The 19,730-nt window shown below is 39.2% G+C and overlaps 1 protein-coding gene and 1 pseudogene across 2 annotated transcripts in view; both read left to right on the plus strand.

The window, feature by feature from the left end:
- LOC136147171 (zinc finger protein 568-like) overlaps positions 1-12,005 on the plus strand; it is a 61,149-nt pseudogene extending 49,144 nt beyond the window's left edge.
- The window catches only part of GABRG3 (gamma-aminobutyric acid type A receptor subunit gamma3), a 794,189-nt gene that overhangs the window by 227,757 nt on the left and 546,702 nt on the right, over positions 1-19,730 (plus strand). The window lies entirely within an intron of this gene.

The following is a 19,730-nucleotide window of genomic DNA, read 5'->3' on the forward strand; positions in this document are numbered from 1 at the left end:
GGTATGACTTGCTCTAAAACATGACTGGCTCTTGGGTGGTGGTTGGTTTCAGTGTAGGTATGGAGGCTTTTGGACAGTCTCTTATTACTTAAAGTTCCATGTAGTCAGGAGTTTTCTGGTGTTCTCAGGTTTGGGGCTTAAGTCTCCTGCCTCTGGATTTCAGTTTTATTCTTCCAGTAGTCTCAGGACTTCTCCAGCTATACAGCACTGATAATAAAACTTCTAGGTTAATGGCGAAAATATTCTCCCCCTTTAGGGACACCCAGAGAGGTTCACAGAGTTACATGAAGAAGAGGAGAGGGAGTAGGGACATAGAGATGAGCAGGAGGAGAAAAAGGGGGACTCGAGAGAGACAGATCTACACAGTTGTCTGTTCCCAGAGTGTTTTCCGTAGCCCAGACACCCACAAAGATTCTGAGAATTGGATTGGGAAGAGAAGGGGAAAGGAGGAAATAGAGGTGTTCTGAGGTAGAAAACGGAGAGTCAAGATTGGGAGAGAATAATCAACACACTGCTGAATAAAAATGGGAACTGAATATTGGATTCTTTAATATCCACAATTTATATCATATACTGAAAAACAAAGATTAAAAATATAGAGTAGAGGTTAGACTGTTAAAAATACTATATTAAAAACAAAAACCAAAACACACAAAAAAATTTTAGAAATATATATGAAGTTTGATTTAAAAATAGGGCTTCTCTTTTTTTTTTTTTTTGGTAAAGTTATAGTGTAATGAAAATGAAAATTAAGGAGTAGTAGAGGAGTAATAGAGGACTTTAAAAGGAAATAAGAGAAAAAGAAAAATAGAAAATAGAAGAGAAAAAGAAAAAAAAAACAAGAAAAGAAAAAAAAAACATTTTTCCTAATTAAAAAAATCATAAAAATCTATGAAAATGAAAGTTAAGGAGTAAAGGGGGAGTAATAGGGAATTTTAAAAGAAAATAAAAGAGAAAAAAAGAAAAAAGAAAAAAAAAAGTAAAAATATATCTAGGAATTTCTCTGGAGCTGTTGCGGTCAGTGTGGGTTCTGCTCAGTTTCAGATAGCTCCTCGTTCCAGCTTACACTTCTTAATATCTACAGGCCCCTTCCGGTGTAGTCGATGTTTTCTACAGGGATTTTGATCTGTTGCACCGGTCCCTTCTGAAGGGGTTCCCTTTGTTTATTTGGCTTCTGTTTGCCGGTCTCTTCAGAGCCTCATTTCCGCCCTGACACAGGCGGGCGGAGGTGGACTCTTATTCACGTAGCTAGTTCCGTCAAGCTGCGGGGAGGGGCTGGCGCTGCGGGGAGGGGCTGGCGCTGCTTTCTCCGTCTGCGCTGCTCAGGCTCCCAGCTGCTGTATATGGTGCGCGCCCTGCGCTGCCTGCGGTTCCAGCCCTCCAGTGTTCCACAAAAGCGCGAAACAAAAAACTGCGCCTGCTCTTTGTGCCTTCCCTGTCAGAGCGGTCCAGGCAGCCAGGCGCTTAACGGGCGCACTCTCCCCGAGTGTGGCGCGCCCACTCCTTTCCGCGGTCCCAGTCCCCGTCCCCGCCGGCACTGGTCGGGTGCCTGCGCCCTCTGCCCTCCGCGTCCCCAGCCCCAGTCCCCGCCTGCGCCGGTCGGGTGCCTGCACCCTGTGTCTCGCCGCGACCCTCCCGGCGGATGTCGACCATCCAGAATCTCAGGAGGTCTTTGATTAGAAAGTGGAGGCCTGTTTGCAGTGCAGTAGGGGATGCGGTCCTTGGGGCCGAGCATGCCCCCTTCCCCTCCCCCCTGCCTCCTGCCTCTGCGGGGCTGGGCCGGTCCGCAGCCTGAGAGCTCTTCTCTGGACTTGCTCGGTCCCTTTTTTCTGCCAACGGCCGGCAGTGTGTTCAGGCCGGTTAATTTTCTCTCTCTCTTACTCTCCCACATTTCAAGTTGGCAACTCACAAAAGCTCCCTCCGATTGTCCTCAGGGCACTCAGGCCTGGTCCTTACCCTAAGCAATGCCGCCCGCTCCTCTCCATTCTGCCCCCACTTGCTGGTGGCGGATGCCGGCTTCTGGGGTAGTTTTCTGCTGGGAGTTTCTTTTAGGCTCTAATCTGTGGGTTTTATTTATTGTTCCCCTCCCAGTCAGGTTGCCCTCCGAGATTCAAACACTTCCCCCAGACCCGCCAATGTGAGGGTTTCCTGGTGTCTGGAAACTTTCTCTATTAAGACTCCCTTCCCGGGACGGATCTCCATCCTTAGCTCTTTTGTCTCTCTTTTTATCTTTTATATTCTGTCCTACCTCCTTTTGAAGACAATGGGTTACTTTTCTAAGCGTCTGATGACCTCAGCTAGTGATCAGAAGTTGTTTTGTGAAGTTTGCTCTGTGTTCAGTTATTCTTTTGATGAATTTGTAGGAGAAAAAGTGGTCTCCCCGTCCTATTCCTCCACCATCTTGGCTCCTCAAGGTAGAATGAATTTGGAATGCTCCATCCTCCTCAAGTTTTTGGAATAGTTGACGAGGACTGGTATTATCTTTTCTTTGTATGTTTTGTAGAATTCTCCCAAATAGTCATCTGGTCCTGGACTGTTTTTTTGCTGGCAGTTTTTTGATTACTTATTCAATTTCAGTGGAAATGATTGTTCTGTTCTGATCTAATCATTTATTTCTTCCTGATTCAGTTTTGTAAGATTTTGTGTTTCTAGAAATTTTTCCAGGGCTTCTGCATTGTTGAAATTGTTGATATATAACTGTTATGATTTTTCATTGCTCTGTGATATTGGTTTTAATTTTTTCTCTTTCATTTCTTATTTGTTTGTTTTGGTTTTCTCTATCTTTTAATTTTTTTGGTAAGCCTGGCTAAAGGTTTGTTAAGTTTTGGTTTTTTTTTTTTTTGAAAATTCAGCTATTGGTTTCACTAATCTTTATATTTTATTTTTTGGTCTCTATTTTATTCATTTTTTCTTTGAGCTTTAGTATTTCTTTCCTTCTATTGTCTTTGGGCTTTGTTTCTCTTTCTTTTTGTAGTTCCTTTAAGCAATAGGCTAGCTATTTATTTGAGGTTGTTCTTTTCTCTTTGACGTATGATAGCATCATTATAACTTTCCCTCTAGAACTGCTTATGCTCAATACTATACGTTTTGGAAAGTTGTGTTTCCATTTTCCTTTGATTTGACATATTCTCTGATTTGTTTCTTGAAAGATTTTTTTTTTTCCTTTTAGTAGCTTATTATTTTCTCTCCACATGTTTGTGCTTTTTGCTGTTTTCTTCCAGTAGTTGATTCCTAGTTTCATACCATTGTGGTCAGAAGTAAATGCTTGGTATAATTTCAATCCTCTCAAAAATGTTAGGACTTACTTTGTGTCCTGTAACATGTGATCCACCGGTAGAACATTCCATGTGAATTTGAAAGGAATGCATATTCTGCTGATTTTAGATTGAATATCCTCTATTATCTGTTAAGTCTGTCTTGTCTAATGTGTCACTTAAGACCATTGTTGCCTTATTTTCTGTCTGGATGTTCTATCCATTGATTTAACTGGGACGTTAAAGTCCTTTATTATTGTATTTTGTATTTTTCCTTATATTTCTATTAATGTTTGTTTTATAATATTTAGATATTCCTATATTAGGTGTGTGTGTGTGTGTGTGTGTGTGTGTGTATATACACATATATATTTTTTCTCTTGTAATAGCCTTCATATTAAAGTCTGCTTTGTCTGATATGAGTATTACTGCCCCAGATTTCTTCCTGCTTTCACTTGCATGAGATACCTTTTTCTGTCCTCTCACTCTTTGTGTCTTTAGTTCTGAAGTGTGTTGCTTATAAGCAATATATGGATGGATTCTGTTTTTTAATCTCAAAAGCTACCCTACAGTTTTTTTTTCAAATTTTAATTGTGGTATAATTGATTTATAGCATTGTGTTAGTTTCAAATATACTGCGTGTATATACACACACACACACACACACACACACACATATGTATATATGTGTATATATATATATATAACATTCACATATTCTTTTCCAGATTTTAGATTCTTTTCCCATATAGGCCATTAAGGAGTAGTAAGTAGAGTTCCCTGTGCTATTGATTAGATCTTATTACTTATCTGTTTTATATATGGTTGTGTGCATGTATCAATTCCAATCTTCCAATTTATCCCTCACTCCCCTTTATGCCCTGGTAATCATAGGTTTATTTTCTACATCTGTAACTCTATTTATATTTTGGAAATAACTTCATTTATAACTTTTTTCTTAAGATTCCACATATAAATGATGTCATTTGATGTTTGTCTTTATTTCTGTAACTTAATTCACTCAGTTTGAGAATGTCTAGGTCCACCCATGTTGCTGCAAGTGGCATTATTTGTATTTTTAATGGCTGAGTAATATTCCACTGAATATATATATATGTGTGTGTGTATATATATATATATATATATACATATATATATACACCACATCTTTTTTATGATGATGCTTTTTAATTTCAACCATAAACAAGGTTAGAATATGTATTAATTATTATGCAAAATGTGTTTTAAAGCTCTGTGGGAAGAAACAGATCGTTTCTTGGTTTTGCATTGTTTTTATTGGAGGGTAATTGCTTTACAATGTTGAGTTAGTTTCGTTACAAAGCATAAATCAGCTGTAAGGACACATATACCCCCTACATGTTGAGCCTCCCTTCCACCCTCAATGTTCCACCGCTCTAGGTCATCACGAGCACCAAGCTGGCTTCCCTGTGTTACGCAGCAGCTTCCCACTAGCCATCTATTTTACACATGGTGTTTTATGTTTATCAATGCTGCTCTATCAATTCATCCTCCCTCTTGCCCCTGCTGTGTCCACAAGTCCACTGTCCATGTCTTCATCTCTATTGCTGCCCTGCAAATAGGTTCATCAGTAACGTTTTTCTATATTCCATACATATGCACTAATATAGGTTATTTGTTTTTCTCTTTCTGATTTACTTCATTCTGTGTGACATTCTGTATGACAGACACTAAAGCCATCCACATCAGTATAAATGGCGCAATTTCTTTATTTATATGGCTTAGTAATATTCCATTGTATATATGTACTCCATGTTCTTTAAACATTCCACTGCCGATGGGAGTTTTACCATGTTTTGGCAATTGTAAACAGTCCTGCAGTAAACACTGGGATGCATATATTTTTTCAAATTATGATTTTATTTGAACATATGCCCAAGAGTAGGATTGCTGGGTCATATGATAGGTCTATTTTCAGTTTTTTAAGAAACCTCCATACTGTTGGCCACAGTGGCTGTATCAGTTTGCATTCCTACCAACAGGGTAATAGTGTTCCCTTTTTTCCACATCCTCTCCAGCATTTATCACTTGTAGATTTTTTTGATGACCATTCTGACCCTTGTGAAATGATACTTTATTATAGTTTTTATTTGTATTTCTCTAGTAATAAGTGATGCTGAGCTCATTTGTATCTGATTTTAACCATTTTCTTTCAATAATTGTATATTTAGAACTTCTGCCCTTTTTCTGATTGAGTTCTTTGTTTATTGATATTGACCTTCATTAATTGCTTGTGTATTTTGGAGTTTAATCCCACGTCAGTTCTAATTCTGTGAAAAATGTCATCAGTGATTTGATAGGGATTGTACTGAATCTGTAGATTGTTTTGGGTAGTATAGACATTTTTACAATATTTTCATCTTCCAATCTAAAGAACATGGTGTATCTCTACATCTGTTTGTGTCATCCTTTGTAATATATCCTTCATCAGTTTCTTACAGTTTTCTGAGTACAAGTCTTGCCTCCTTAGGTCAGTTTATTCCTATGTATTTTATTCTTTTCATTGTAATAATACATAGGATGGTTTCCTTGAACTTTTTTCTTATCTTTCATTGTTTGTATATAGGAATGCAAGAGCTTCCTGTGATTTAATATTATACACTGCAAATTAATAAAGTTCACTGAGAAGCTGTATTAGGTTCCTAGTAGAATTTTTACTATGTACAGTATCATGTCATCTGTAAACAAGGACACATTTGCTTCCTCTTTTTTTATTTGAATTCCATTTATTTCTTTTTTTTCTCTGCCATATTGAAAAATCCTTGCACCCCTGTAATAACTCCCCTTGATCATGATGTATGATGATCATGATGTAAGATGATGATTTTAATATGTTGTTGAAATCAGTTTGCTAATATTTTATTGAGGATTTTTACATCTATATTCATCAGTGATATTGGCCAGCAATTTTCTTTTTTGTGATTTTTTTTCCTGCTTTTGTATCAGTGTGAGAGTAGATTTATGGAGTGAACTTGGGAGTGTTCTTTACTCTGCAATTTTCTAGAACAGTTTCAGAACAGTAAATGTTATTTCTTCTCTTAAGTGTTTGATAAAATTTCATTGTGAATCCATCTTGTCCTGGACTTCTGTTTGTTGAAAGGTTTGTAATCTCAATTTCAATTTAAGTACTTGTGATTGGTCTGTTTATATTCTCTAGTTCCTCCTGGTTTAATCTTGTAAGGTTGTATCTTCCTACAAATGTGTCCATTTGTTCTAGGTTGTCTGTTTTGTTAGCATTTAGTTGCTTGTGATCTTTTGTATTTCTGTAGAGTCAGTTGTAACTTTTTTCATTTCTAATTTTATTAATTTGGATAACCTCTATATATCTATTGATGAGTCTGACTAAAAGTTCATCATTTCTTAATTGTCTCAAAGATTCATCTTTTAGTTTCATTGATCTTTGCTATTTTTTTGTCTGTGTTTAATTTATTTCTGCGCTTCCCTTTATGATTCCTTGCCTTCTACTAATTTGGGGTTTTGGTTCTTTCTCTAGTTGCTTACGTGTAAGATTAGACTGTTTATTTGAGATGTTTTTATTTTCTGAGGTGAGATTGTTTTGCATATATAAATTTCTTTAAGTTTCTTGCAAGTAACTTTTACTGTGTCCCACAGGGTTAGAGTCTTGTGTTTTCATTGTCATTTGTTTCTAGGTTTTCTGATCTTCTCTTTGATTTTGTCAGTGATCCATTGACTGTTTAGTAACCTATTGTTTAGCTTTTATGAGTTTGTGTTTTTTACAGTATTTTTTCTGTAATTGATATCTAATCTTATAGTGTGATTGGAAAAGATGTTTGATACGATTTCAATTTTCTTAAATTTATCAAGAGTTGATTTCTGACCCAAGATGTGATCAATCGTGGAGAACGCTCCATGTACAGTTGAGAGTATAGTGTATTCTGCTACTGTCAAGTGGGATGTTCCATAATATTGATTATATCTCTCTAGTGTAGTGTGTCCCTTAAGAGTTGTATGTCATTGTTCATCTTCTGTCTGGATGATCTATCCATTGATGGAGGTGGCACATTAAAGTCCCCCCACCATTATTACATTACTGTCAGTTTGCCTGTCAAGTCTGTAGCATTTGCCTTATATATCGAGGTGCTCCTATTTTGTGTGCATTTATATTTACAATTGTTATTTCTTCATTTTGGATTTTATATAGTGTTTTTCCTTGTGTGTTGTAAGAGTTTATTTTAGTCTATTTTGTGTGATATGTGTATTTCCACTCCAGCTTTTTTATTTTTATTTGCTTGGAATGCCGTTTTTCGTCCCCTCACTTTGAGTCTGTGTGTGTCCCTAGGTCTGAATAGAGACTCTTGAAGACAGCATATGTATGAGTCTTGTTTTTGTGTCTGTTCGCCTAGTTTGTGTCTTTTTGTTGGGTCATGAAATCCATTTACCTTTAAGGTAATTGTTGATTTGTATGTTCCTGTTACCATTTTCTTAGTTGTTTTGAGTTTGTTTTTTAGGTATTTTTAATTTTTTTTCTGGCTGTGTTTCCTGCCTAGAGAAGTTCCTTTAGTTTTGACTGTAAACTTGGTTTTGTGGTGTTGAACTCCCTTTGCTTTTGTTTGTCTGTAAAGCTTTAGTTTTCTCCATCAAATCTCAACAAGAGACTTGTTGTGTATATTATTCTTAGTTATAGATTTTTCCTTTTCATTGCTTTAAATATACTTGCCACTGCCTTCTGGCCTGCGGAGTTTCTGCTGAAAATTCAGCAGATAACCTTAATTGGATTCTCTTATATATTACTTGATGTTTTTCTGCTACTGCCTTTTATATTCTTTTGTTTGTGTTGATTTATTACATTTTTGTCTTAGTTTGATTTGTATGTGTCTCAGCATTTCTCCTTTGTTTATGCTGTATGGGAGTCTCTGCACTTCCTGGACTTTATTGACTATTTCTTTCCCATTTTAGGAAAGTTTTTGACTGTAATCTCTTTGAATACTTTTTCAGACCCTTTCTCTTTCTCTTATTCTGGGATCCCTCTGATTCAAATGTTGATGTATTGAATGTTGTCCTAGAGGTCTCTGACACTGTCCTCGCTTTCTTTCTGTCCCTTTTTTCTTGTTTGTTTGTTTCCTTTTCCATGGCAGTTATTTCCACCATTCTTTACTCCTGCTCACTGTTCTTCTGCCTTACTTATTCTGCTGTTGATCCATTCTTTTGTATTTTCATTTCAGTTATTGTGTTGCTTATCACTGTTTCTTTGTTCTTTGGTTTTGTGTCTTTGTTAAGCATTTCTTATATCTTCTCAGTCTGTGCCTCCATGTTTTCCCATGATCTTGGGTCATCTTTACTGTCATTATTATGAGTTCCTTTTTCAGGTTGACTGCTTATTTCCTCTTCATTTATTTCATGTTGTTCATTTTTAATGTGCTTCTATCTCTACACCATATTTCTCTGTCATCTCATTTGGTCTCATTCACTGTGCTTGGGGTCTTCTTCCCACAGGCAGAAGGGTCATATTTCCTCTTGCTTCTGGTGTCTGCCTCCTGGTGGATGAGGTTGGTCCAGGGCCTTGCTTAGGCTTCCTTTTGCCCACGCTCTGGTGGGTGGATCTCAGTATTGTTTTCCTGGTGGACAAGGCTCTGTCAGGAGTCGTGTTTGGGGGGTCTCTGTCACCTTAGTACATTAATCATCCTCTCTGATGATTGGTAGGTCTGTAGTCCTGACTTGCTGGTTCTTTGGACTTTGGCATCGAGCACTGGAGTTTGCAGGCTGCTGGGTGGAGCTGGGTCTTGGTCTCAAGGCAGAGACCTTCATAGAGCTCACATCAATTAATATTCCTAGAAGCAAGGGAAATCTCTGGTGGTCCAGTATCCAGGGCTTGGCACTCCCACTCTGGGGGCTCAGGTTTGACCCTTGGCTGGGGGAGTCTGCAAAAACAAACAAATAATAAAATTAGGGTAACAAACATCAAGAAAATCAATCAGAACTAAACAAAAAGAAGCAAAGAAAAAACAATGAAACAAAAAACTCAAAAAACTAAACAATAAAAATGAAACTAAGAAAGCAGAAATAAAAAAAACAATAAAATGCAAAGAAAACAACAACAACAAAACACATAAAAATGAAAAACAAAACAAACTAAAAAAACCGAACCAGACAAAAAACCAAGGCAAACCAACCCAACACAAACAAACAAAAAAGTAAGGAAACAAAAAACACATAAACAAGAGAAAAACAAAAATAATGAAAAAAAACCAAAAGAGAAATTGGTTTGCCCAGGTTGTCAGAAGATGCTCAAGTGTGGCTGGGAGGTCAGGACTAGGCTTCATTAAAGCTTGGAAAGTGATATAACTTGGGGTGAGTGAAAACTAGTGCTGGCCCAGGCTTTACTTGAAGTTTTCCTCCTCTGGACTGCATTTCCCCAAGGTCTCCATGGTATATGCTGCTTCTGTCTAAAGTTAGCTGGTTTGTGTGAGTTGGTGGGAGTTTGGATGGAAAGAACCAGGGTATTCCAGGTTGCCTCACTCACTGGGATGGGAAGGATTCCATCAGACTGGAGTGAGAGGACCTCAGAGAAGTGGACAAATGCCTAAAAGGAGGAGGAAAGAGCTGTTGTACATAGTAAGTCATAGTGGAGGAGGGCTTCAGGTTCAAAGAAATGGTCATTTACTTCTCTCAGAAAAAGTGGGAATGCTTGCTCAGAAGGATTTGTACCAATATGTGGTGTTGGAGATTTATAACAACCTGATCTTACGCCATTCTCCAGTTTTAAGCCAGATGTGATATCTTAATTGGAGGAGGGAAAGGAGCCTTGGGTGGCAAAGAGCAAGGAGACTAAAGAATGGTGCCCAGACTGGAACTCTAGAAGAAAAACCAAGACTTTATCCCTAAAGGAAGACAGTTATGAATTCAGTCATTGCAACTAGAGATGACAAAGAGACTTACAAGCTATAATCTTGAGTGCCTTAGGGTCAGAAATACCAGAGAAATCAGATGCCACTTTGAGAGGCTACTGGAAGAACATTTCAGGCAAGCCATAATAACCTCTGAAGAAAGATCCTCTTTGATTCAGCACACAGATCCTGGAGTACCTCAGACAACTCTTACTGGACCAAAATCCTGTGAATAGAAGGAATGTAAGACTTCCAGTTGCCAACCACACCAGGGTCAGCATGAAAGACATAATAAGGAAAAAGACTGTAAATGTAGAGAATGTGGGAAAGCCTTTAATAGTAGATCAGACTTGATTAAATAGCAGAGAATTCATGTAAGCAAAAAAACAAATCATGGACGTAAGAAAGGTGCCTTTATTTGTGACTCTCAGATGACTAAATCTCAGAGCATTAATACTGCTAAGAAACTTCATAGATATAAGGAATGTGGGAAAGTTTTTCATTCTACCTCAGAACTTAGTAAACATCAAAAGATTAATATAGATGAGAAACCCTTTAAATATGTGGAATGTGGAAAGGGCTTTCCATCTACCTCACAACTTAATTTACCTCAGAGAATTCATACTGATGAGAAACACTCCAAAAGCAGGGAGCGTGGGAAAGTCTTTACCTGTCCCTCACACCTTTGACTTCAGAGAACCCATACTGGTAAGAAACCCCATAACTGTAAGAGATGTGGGAAAACTTTTCAGTATGACACACAACTTAGTTTCATCAGATAATTCATACTGGTGAAAGACTCTATGAATGTGAAGAATGTGGGAAGGTGTATAGTTGTGCCTCACAGCTGAACCTACATCAAAGAAATCTTACTGGTGAGAAACCTCAAAAATGTAAGGAGCATGGGAAAGGTTTTATCTCTGATTGCATCTTGTCTGACATGAGAGTGTTCGTAATGGTGAGAAACCATATAAACCATGTACGCAATGTAGGAAGTTCTTTTGCAGTGGCTCAGATCTTACCAGACATTGGGGAGCTCACAGGGGTGAGAAACCATATAAATGTAGGGGATATGAAATGGCCTTTACTTGTAGCACAGAACTTGTTGTTGTTCAGTCACCTAGTCGTGTCTGACATTTTGCAGTCCCACAGACTGCAATGCACCAGGCCTCTCTGTCACTCACCATCTCCCAGAGTTTGCCCAGGTTCATGTTCATTGTATCAGTGATGCCATCTAATCATCTTATCCTCTGTTGCCTTTTCTCCTGCATTCAGTCTTTCCCAGCACCAGGGTCTTTTCCATTGAGTCAGTTCTTCACATCAGGTGACCAAAGTATTGGAGCTCCAGCTTCAGCATCAGTCACTCCATTGAATCTTCAGGGTTGATTTCCTTTAGGATGGACTGGTTTGATCTCCTTGCTTGTCTAAGGGACCCTCAAGAGTCTTCTCCAGCACCACAGTTTGAAAGTGACAATTCTTTGGTGCTCTGCCTTCTGTATAGTTCAACTGTCACATCTGTTTGTGACTATTGGAAAAACCATAGATTCGACTATGTAGACATTTGTTGGCACACTGATGGGAGATCCCATAAATGTAATGAAATGTGAGAAGGCTTTTATTTGAAGGTCAGAACTTACTCATCATGAGAGAAGTCATAATAGTGAAAAACCCTGTGAGTGTTAGGGATCTGGGAAGGTTCTTTGGTGCTGGTTCAGAACTTAGCAGACACCAGGAAATTCATACTGGTGAGAAATCCTATGAATGTAAGGGATGTGGAAAGGTCTTTATTTGTGGCTCATACCTTAGTCAACATCAAAAAATTCATATGGGACAGAGGAGAAGACATGTGAAAAGCCTCAAATTTTGACATCTGGAAATTTGTACTAGAAAAACACAAGCAAAAGACCTATAATTGTCAGGAATATATGAAAACATTTAAGGATAACAACTTAATTATCAGATAACAGCTTCATATTGTGGGTGTGAGGCCTTTAATTAAGGGCCAGAATTTGACATGTATTGCTGATGAGAAATCTTATAAGTGTTAGGAATTTGGAGGGATATGTTTATGTTTCAGAATCTTATCAGACATCAGAGTTTAATGGGTGAAAACTTCATTAATGGCTTCACCATTATTAGTCATTTCTTATAGGGCTAATTGTTTAACCAAATTCTCTCATTTATCAATTAGTAATGTTAGCATCAGGCTTTGCCAGTGGCACAGTGGTAAAGAAACTACCTACCACTGCAGAAGATGCACGACACTCGAGTTTGATCCCTGGGTCAGGAAGATCCCCTGGAGTAGGAAATGGCAACCCACACCAGTATTCTTGCCTGGGAAATTTAATGGACAGAGGAGTCTGATGGGCTACAGTCCATGGGGTCACAAAGAATCAGACACAACTGAGTGACTGACCACACACACACACACACAAAACTCCAAATAAACAGAATTTTAAAAACCCAATAAAAACAAAAATAGAAAAATATATTTAATGATTAACAATTAAAGAACAACAAAAACACAAGACAAAACAACAACAACAAAATAATTTCCTAGGGCTTCAGCTATCAGTGGTCTTGCCCCCTCGTTTAGCCACGGCCAATTCTCTTCCTAGGTGGCCCTCTGGGAACTCTAGGTAGGTCTCCAAACCCACTATGGGGGCAACTCCGATTCTTACCTGGACCAAGTCCTGCATGTACATGCCCCCAGTACCCATAGTTGCTAAAGCTGGACCAATGTGAGTTGTGGGAGCACTTGTCCATTCAGATGTTTTGCAGACAGTAAACTTACCAATCTGATCATGGGAGTTTATCCTCATCTTGTGCATCTGCGTGGAGAGATTTTCGTTCCTTTTCCTTAGTTGCACAGTCTCTTGGGCTCAGATTTGGTTTTGGCCTCAGCTGTGCGTGTGCTACACCCTCGGGTGCAGCATCGGCATCCTATTCCCCGGTATGCTCCCCTAACCTGATGCTTCAGCACACATTCCCCTCTGCCACGGGTGCACACCCACCTCAGGGTTAGAAGCACAGGGCTGTGCTACACCCACTGGTGCAGGTCTCTGTGCTGCCCGCCACAGACCAGCCACTGCACTTTCTTCCTATAACCTCTGAAGCCCGAAGTCTATTTCAGTGTATTTCACCAGAGGTGATGTGTCTTCCCTCAGTGTGATAACCTCTCCTCTCTTTCAAACACCCCCAGGAGTGTGGATCCCACCCCCCCCCTTTTTTTTTCTTTTTCTTCCCTTTCTCTCCTTTATCCTTCCTGGTTACACGGGAATCTTTCTTGTCCTTTTAGGTATCTGAGGTCCTCTGCTAGTGTTAAGCAGGTGCTCTGTGTAAATTGTTCCCTTTGTAGGTGTATTTTTGATATACCTGTGGTTACACATGAAACCTAGGGCTCCCTGTTCTGCCATCTTGACCTCAAGCCCCCACCCTATGTCTTTTGATTGTTGCTTTTACGCTGTTGACATTGAAAGTGGTTATTGATAGATATATTTACTGCCATTTTACTTATTGTCTGCATTTTGTTTTGTCTGTTTTTTTGGGGGTAGTTCTTTTCTTCTTTTAGTTTATTCCCTTCAGGTTTGATGATTTTATTTGGTATGTATGCTTGTACTCCTTTCTCTCAAATTTTTGCATATCTATTACACCGTTTTTATTTGTGATTATCACAGGGTTCTTATATAATGATCTAAAATATGTCTACATATTCTAAGCTGAGTTATTAAAATTCAAAAACATTCTAAAAGATACACATTTTAGGGACTTCTCTGGTGGTCCAGTGTCTGGGACTCTACACTACCAATGCAGGGGGCCCAAGTTAGGTCTCTGGTTGGGGAACTAGATCCCACATGCTAAAAGTAAGAGTTCAGATTCTGTGGTTAAAAATCTTGCATACCACAACTAAAGATCATGCATATCACCACAAAGATCCCATGTGCAGCAACTAAGACCTGGCACAGCCAAACAAATAAATGAGTAAATAAATAAAAGATATACATTTTAATGTCATATTTTACATTTTCATGTTTATCTGTTCATTGTGTATTGTAGGTATAGTTTATCTTGCATTTATTGTCTTTTGATATTCATACATTTTTTTGTCTTTAAATGTTCATTTTTTAAAAAATGTTCATTTTTAAATGGTTGAACCTCAACCTTTACTATACACTTGCCTTTACTTATGGAATTTTTCCTTTTCTATAGGTTCTTATTTCTCATTATAGCCTTTTCTTTTCTACTTTGTGAAGATCCTTTAGCATTTGTGTTCAGTTTAGTACTGATAAACTGTTTTAGTATGTGTTTATCTCTTTTTCTCATCTCCAATTCTAAATGACAATCTTGCTGTGTATCCTATGTCGTTGGGTTTTCCTTTTCAGCATTTTATGTAAATAAAGCCAGTCCCTTCTGGTGTGCTAAGTTTCTATAGAAAAATAAACTGAAATCTTGTTTGGATTCCCTGGTATATGACTATTTGTTTTTCTCTTGCTTCCTTTTAAGTTCTCTCTTTAATTATATATCTCCATGTGGTTCTTTTGGGATTCATCTTTTTGGGACCCTTTGTGTTCCTTGTCCTGAATATGTTTTCTTCTTAAGCTGTCGGGAATTTTCAGCCATAAATTCAACATTTTCAGCTATTTTCTTTCTGTCTTCTTCTTCTGGAACCCCTATAATGCAAATGTTAGTACATTTGCTGGTATTTCAGAGATCCCTTAAACTGCACTCACTTTTTAAAACTTATTTTTATTTTTGCTGTTCTGATTGAGAGATTTTCATTATACTGTCTTCCAGATTGCTTGTGCCTTCTTCTGTATCACTTAATATGTTGTTAATTCCTTTGTGTGTTGTTTGTTTCAACTTTTGTATTCTTAAGCTCTAACTGGTTTGTTTATCTTTTCCAGGTCCTTATTACTATAATGTCTGTTCTTTTATTTTTTCCCCATATTCTGTTAGCATTCTGAACTCTTTATGTATTAAATTTTCATCTCTGTTTTATGAGTGACTTTTTCAGGTCCCCCCCCCACCCCCGATTCATTCATTTGGAAAAAATGGAATGTTTAACTTACTGTGTCTCTATGAAATTAGCAAAATTGAAATAGCCACCTGTTAATCTTGAAGGGGTGTCCTTTTGTGGGAATGTGCCTTGCAGTTTCTGTATGCCCAGTGGTTTTAGTGGGACAGCTGGATCTGATATGAGCATGGTGTATGCTGGCCAGTGTCACCTTGCTGGGAGTTGGGGCTGGAGATAGAGCAGCCAGAACCAGTGCCAGATGTGAGCTGAGCTTCTGCTATGTGCAGTAGCCATCACTGTCCTACCAGGAGCAGGAGTGGATTCCAGGGTGCTGGAGCAGAAGACCTGTGACTCAAATCCCAATAATCCCATTCCTTTTATGTGTGTACTCTGCCCTCCCCCAGCAAAGGCACTTTTGACCTAGAGGGTAACAGCTGTGGAATAAGTGCCTGGAGCAGTCACCTGGCAAGGGTGACCTGGCAGGTGCTAGGGGGAGCGGTCACCTGGCAAGGGTGACCTGGCAGGTGCTAGGGGGCAGTTCTGGCATACCAGTCAGAGCTCTAGACTGCTGATCTGCTGCATCTGTGAATACTTGTAATGGCATCCTTCACCTCGTTTATATGCCATATCAACTTCAAGCCAGCTTTGTCCACATACCTATACATTCTCCTTGGCATTCGGTGCTTTGCCATAGTGTAGAGCTGTACCAGAGCTAGGGGGGCCAAAGCGAGTGAGTGGCACGGGCCAGGGTGTGCTGGCATGTTTATGGGACACCAGCCAGTGTCCCAGGCAGTTTCAGTCTGCTTGCCCAAAGTAACAGACATGTATGAGCACTTCACTAGCAGAGTCTAGGTTTCTATAGCCTTCCTCTAAGTCCCAGCTGATTTTCAAACAGCCAGGGGACTTGTCTTTCCAGAGCCATCCCAGGGGACCCAATATGTGGTTCAAATCACTGACTCACTAGGGAGGATGTCTGTGCCTGTGTGAAACCCCCTTCCCCTTCTGTGTTCCCTCTTAGGCCCCTGGTCCTGGCCTGATTGCTTTGCTACTTTTTGTAACTGACTACATGTGGATATTTCTCTGTTGGTTGCCCTGGAGTCTTTCTGCCTGTGTCCAGGTTGCTTTCACTGAGAGCTGCTCCACATATAGATGTACTTTTGATATATTCTTGAGGGTAGTCCTCATACTCCACCTTCTTGAGCTCCTCCTGTGTATTTTTTTTTTTTTAAACTCCATCGAACTTCCCTTGACTACTCATAATTTAGGTTATCATGTGACAAGTGAATCTAAGACATTTGATCACCTACTGTGTAGGTAGTGAGTAAGTGGGAGATTAATGAAGTAACCATAAGTTTCTCTGTCTGTTACTGGATAACACAGGAGTAGGCAGGGGATATTATTGTTGTGACCTAGTAGGGGATTTATGCATATGTTATATTCTTGAAGGTTAAGACCTATTCAGAGGACTGAGACATAGATTGCCTTAGATCAGTTGAGTTCAGTTCAGTCACTCAGTCATGTTCGACTTTTTGTGACCCCATGGATTGCAGCACGCCAGGCCTCCCTGTCCATCACCAACTCCTGGAGTTTACTCAAACTCATGTCCATCGAGTCGGTGATGCCATTCAACCATATCATCCTCTGTCGTCTCCTTCACCTCCTGCCTTCAGTCATTCCCATCATCAGGGTCTTTTCAAATGAGTCAGTTCTTTGCATCAGGTGGCCAAAGTATTGGAGTTTCAGCTTCAGCATCAGTCCTTCCAGTGAACACTCAGGACTGATTTCCTTTAGGTTGGACTGGTTGGATCTCCTTGAAGTCCAAGTGACTCTCAAGAGTCTTCTCTAACACCACAGTTTTAAATAATCAATTCTTTGGTGCTTAGCTTTCTTTATAGCCCAACTCTCATATCCATACATGACTACTGGAAAAACCATAGCCTTGATTAGATGAACTTTTGTTGGCAAAGTGATGTCTCTGCTTTTTAATATGCTGTCTAGATAGGTCATAACTTTTCTTCCAAGGAGCAAGCATCTTTTAATTTCATGGCTACAGTCACCATCTGCAATGATTTTGGAGCCCCCCAAAATAAAGTCTGACATTGTTTCCACTGTTTCCCCATCTATTTCCCATGAAGTGATGGGACCAGATGCCATGATCTTAGTTTTCTGAATGTTGAGTTTGAAGCCAACTTTTTCACTCTCCTCTTTCACTTTAATCAAGAGGCTGTTTAGTTCCTAGTCGCTTTCTGCCATAAGTGTGCTGTCTTCAGTGTATCTGAGGTTACTGATATTTCTCTTGGCAGTCTTGATTCCATCCTGTGATTCTTCCAGCCCAGTGTTTCTCATGATATATTTTGCATAGAAGTTAAATAAGCAGGGTGACAATATACATCCTTGGTGTACTCCTTTCTCTATTTGGAACCAGTCTGTTGTTCCATGTCTAGTTCTAACTGTTGCTTCCTGACCTGCATACAGATTTCACAAGAGGCAGGTCAGGTGGTCTGGTATTCCTGTCTCTTGAATAATTGTCCACAGTTTGTTGTGATCCACACAGTCAAAGGCTTTGGCATAGTCAATAAAGCAGAAATAAATGCTTTTTCTGGAACTCTCTAGCTTTTTCAATGGTCCAACAGATGTTGGAAATTTGATCTCTGGTTCCTCTGCCTTTTCTAAATCAAGCTTGAACATATGGATGTTCTTGATTCACATACTGTTGAATCCTGACTTGGAGAATTTTGAGCATTACTTTACTAGCAAGTGAGATGAGTGCAATTGTGCAGCAGTTTGTGCAGTCTTTATTGCCTTTCTTTGGGATTGGAATGAAATCTGACCTTTTCCTGTCCTGTGGCCACTGCTGAGTTTTCCAAACTTGCTTGCATATTGAGTGCAGCACTTTGACAGCATCATCACTTAGGATTTGACATGGTGCTTTAGTCATTAAGTCATGACTGACTCTTGTGACCACATGGACAGAGGAGCCTGGCAGGCTACATACAGTCCATGGGATTCTCCAGGCAAGAATACTGGAGTGGGTTGACATTTCCTTCTCCAGGGGATCTTCCCAACCCAGGAATCAAACCCAGGTCTCCTACATTATAGGTGGATTCTTTACCAACTGAGCTACAAGGGAAGCCCTTGTATATGACATAGCAAACTGGAATTCCATCACCTCTACTAGCTTTGTTCGTAGTGATGCTTCCTAAGGCCCACTTGACTTCACATTCCAGAATGCCTGGCTCTAGGTGAGTGATCACACCATTGTGGTATTTTCTGGGTCATGAAGATCTTTTTAGTATAGTTCTTCTGTGTATTCTTGCCACCTCTTTTTAATATCTTCTGCTTCTGTTAGGTCCATACAATTTCTGTCCTTTATTGTGCCCATCTTTGCATGGAATGTCCCCTTGTCATCTCTAGTTTTCTTGAAGAGATCTCTAGTCTTTACCATTTTATTCTTTTCCTCTATTTCTTTTCATTGATCACTGAGGAAGGCTTTATTATCTTTCCTTGCTATTCTTTGAAACTATGCATTCAGATAGGTATATCTTTAGGCACAGGTGTACATGCATCCCCCATCCCAAACTCCCCTCCCACCTTCCTTCCCATCCCATCCCTCTGGTTTATCCGAATGCACCAGCTTTGAGTGCCCTTTTTCATGCATTGAACTTGGACTGGTCATCTATTTCAAATATGGTAATATACCTGTTTCAGTGCTATTCTCTCAAATCATCCCAGTCTGGCCTCCTGCACAGAGTCCAAAAGTCTGTTCTTTATATCTGTGTCTCTTTTGCTGTCTTGCATATAGGTTCATCATTACCATCTTTCTAAATTCCATATATATGTGTTAATATATTGTATTGGTGTTTTTCTTTCTGGCTTACTTCACTCTGTATAGTAGGCTCCAGTTTCATCCACCTCATTAGAACTGACTCAGATGCATTATTTTTAATAGCTGAGAAATATCCCATTGTGTATATGTACCACAGCTTTCTTATCCATTCATCTGCCAATGGATATCTAGGTAGCTTCCATGTCCTAGCTATTGTAAACAGTGCTGCGATGAACATTGGGACACACATTTCTCTTTCAGATCTGGTTTCCTCAGTGTGTATGCCAAGCAGTGGGATTGCTGGGTCATATGGCAGTTCTATTTCCAGTTTTTAAAGGCATCTCCACACTGTTATCCATAGTGACTATACTAGTTTGGATTCCAACTAACAGTGAAAGAGGGTTCCGTTTTCTCCACATCCTCTCCAGCATTTATTGTTTGTAGACTTTTGGATAGCAGCCATTCTGACCAGCGTGAGATGGTACCTCATTGTGGTTTTGATTTGCATTTCTCTGATAATGAGTGATGTTGAGCATCTTTTCAGGTGCTTGCTAGCCATCTGTATGTCTTCTTTGGAGAAATGTCTGTTTAGATCTTTGGCCCATTTTTTGATTGGGTCATTTATTTTTCTGAAATTGAGCTGCTTGAGCTACTTGTATATTTTTGAGATTAATTCTTTGTCAGTTGCTTCATTTGCTACTATTTTCTCCCATTCTGTAGGCTGTCTTTTCATGTTTCTTATAGTTTCCTTC

Source organism: Muntiacus reevesi, chromosome 15, assembly GCF_963930625.1.
Source record: "Muntiacus reevesi chromosome 15, mMunRee1.1, whole genome shotgun sequence".
NCBI lineage: Eukaryota > Metazoa > Chordata > Mammalia > Artiodactyla > Cervidae > Muntiacus > Muntiacus reevesi.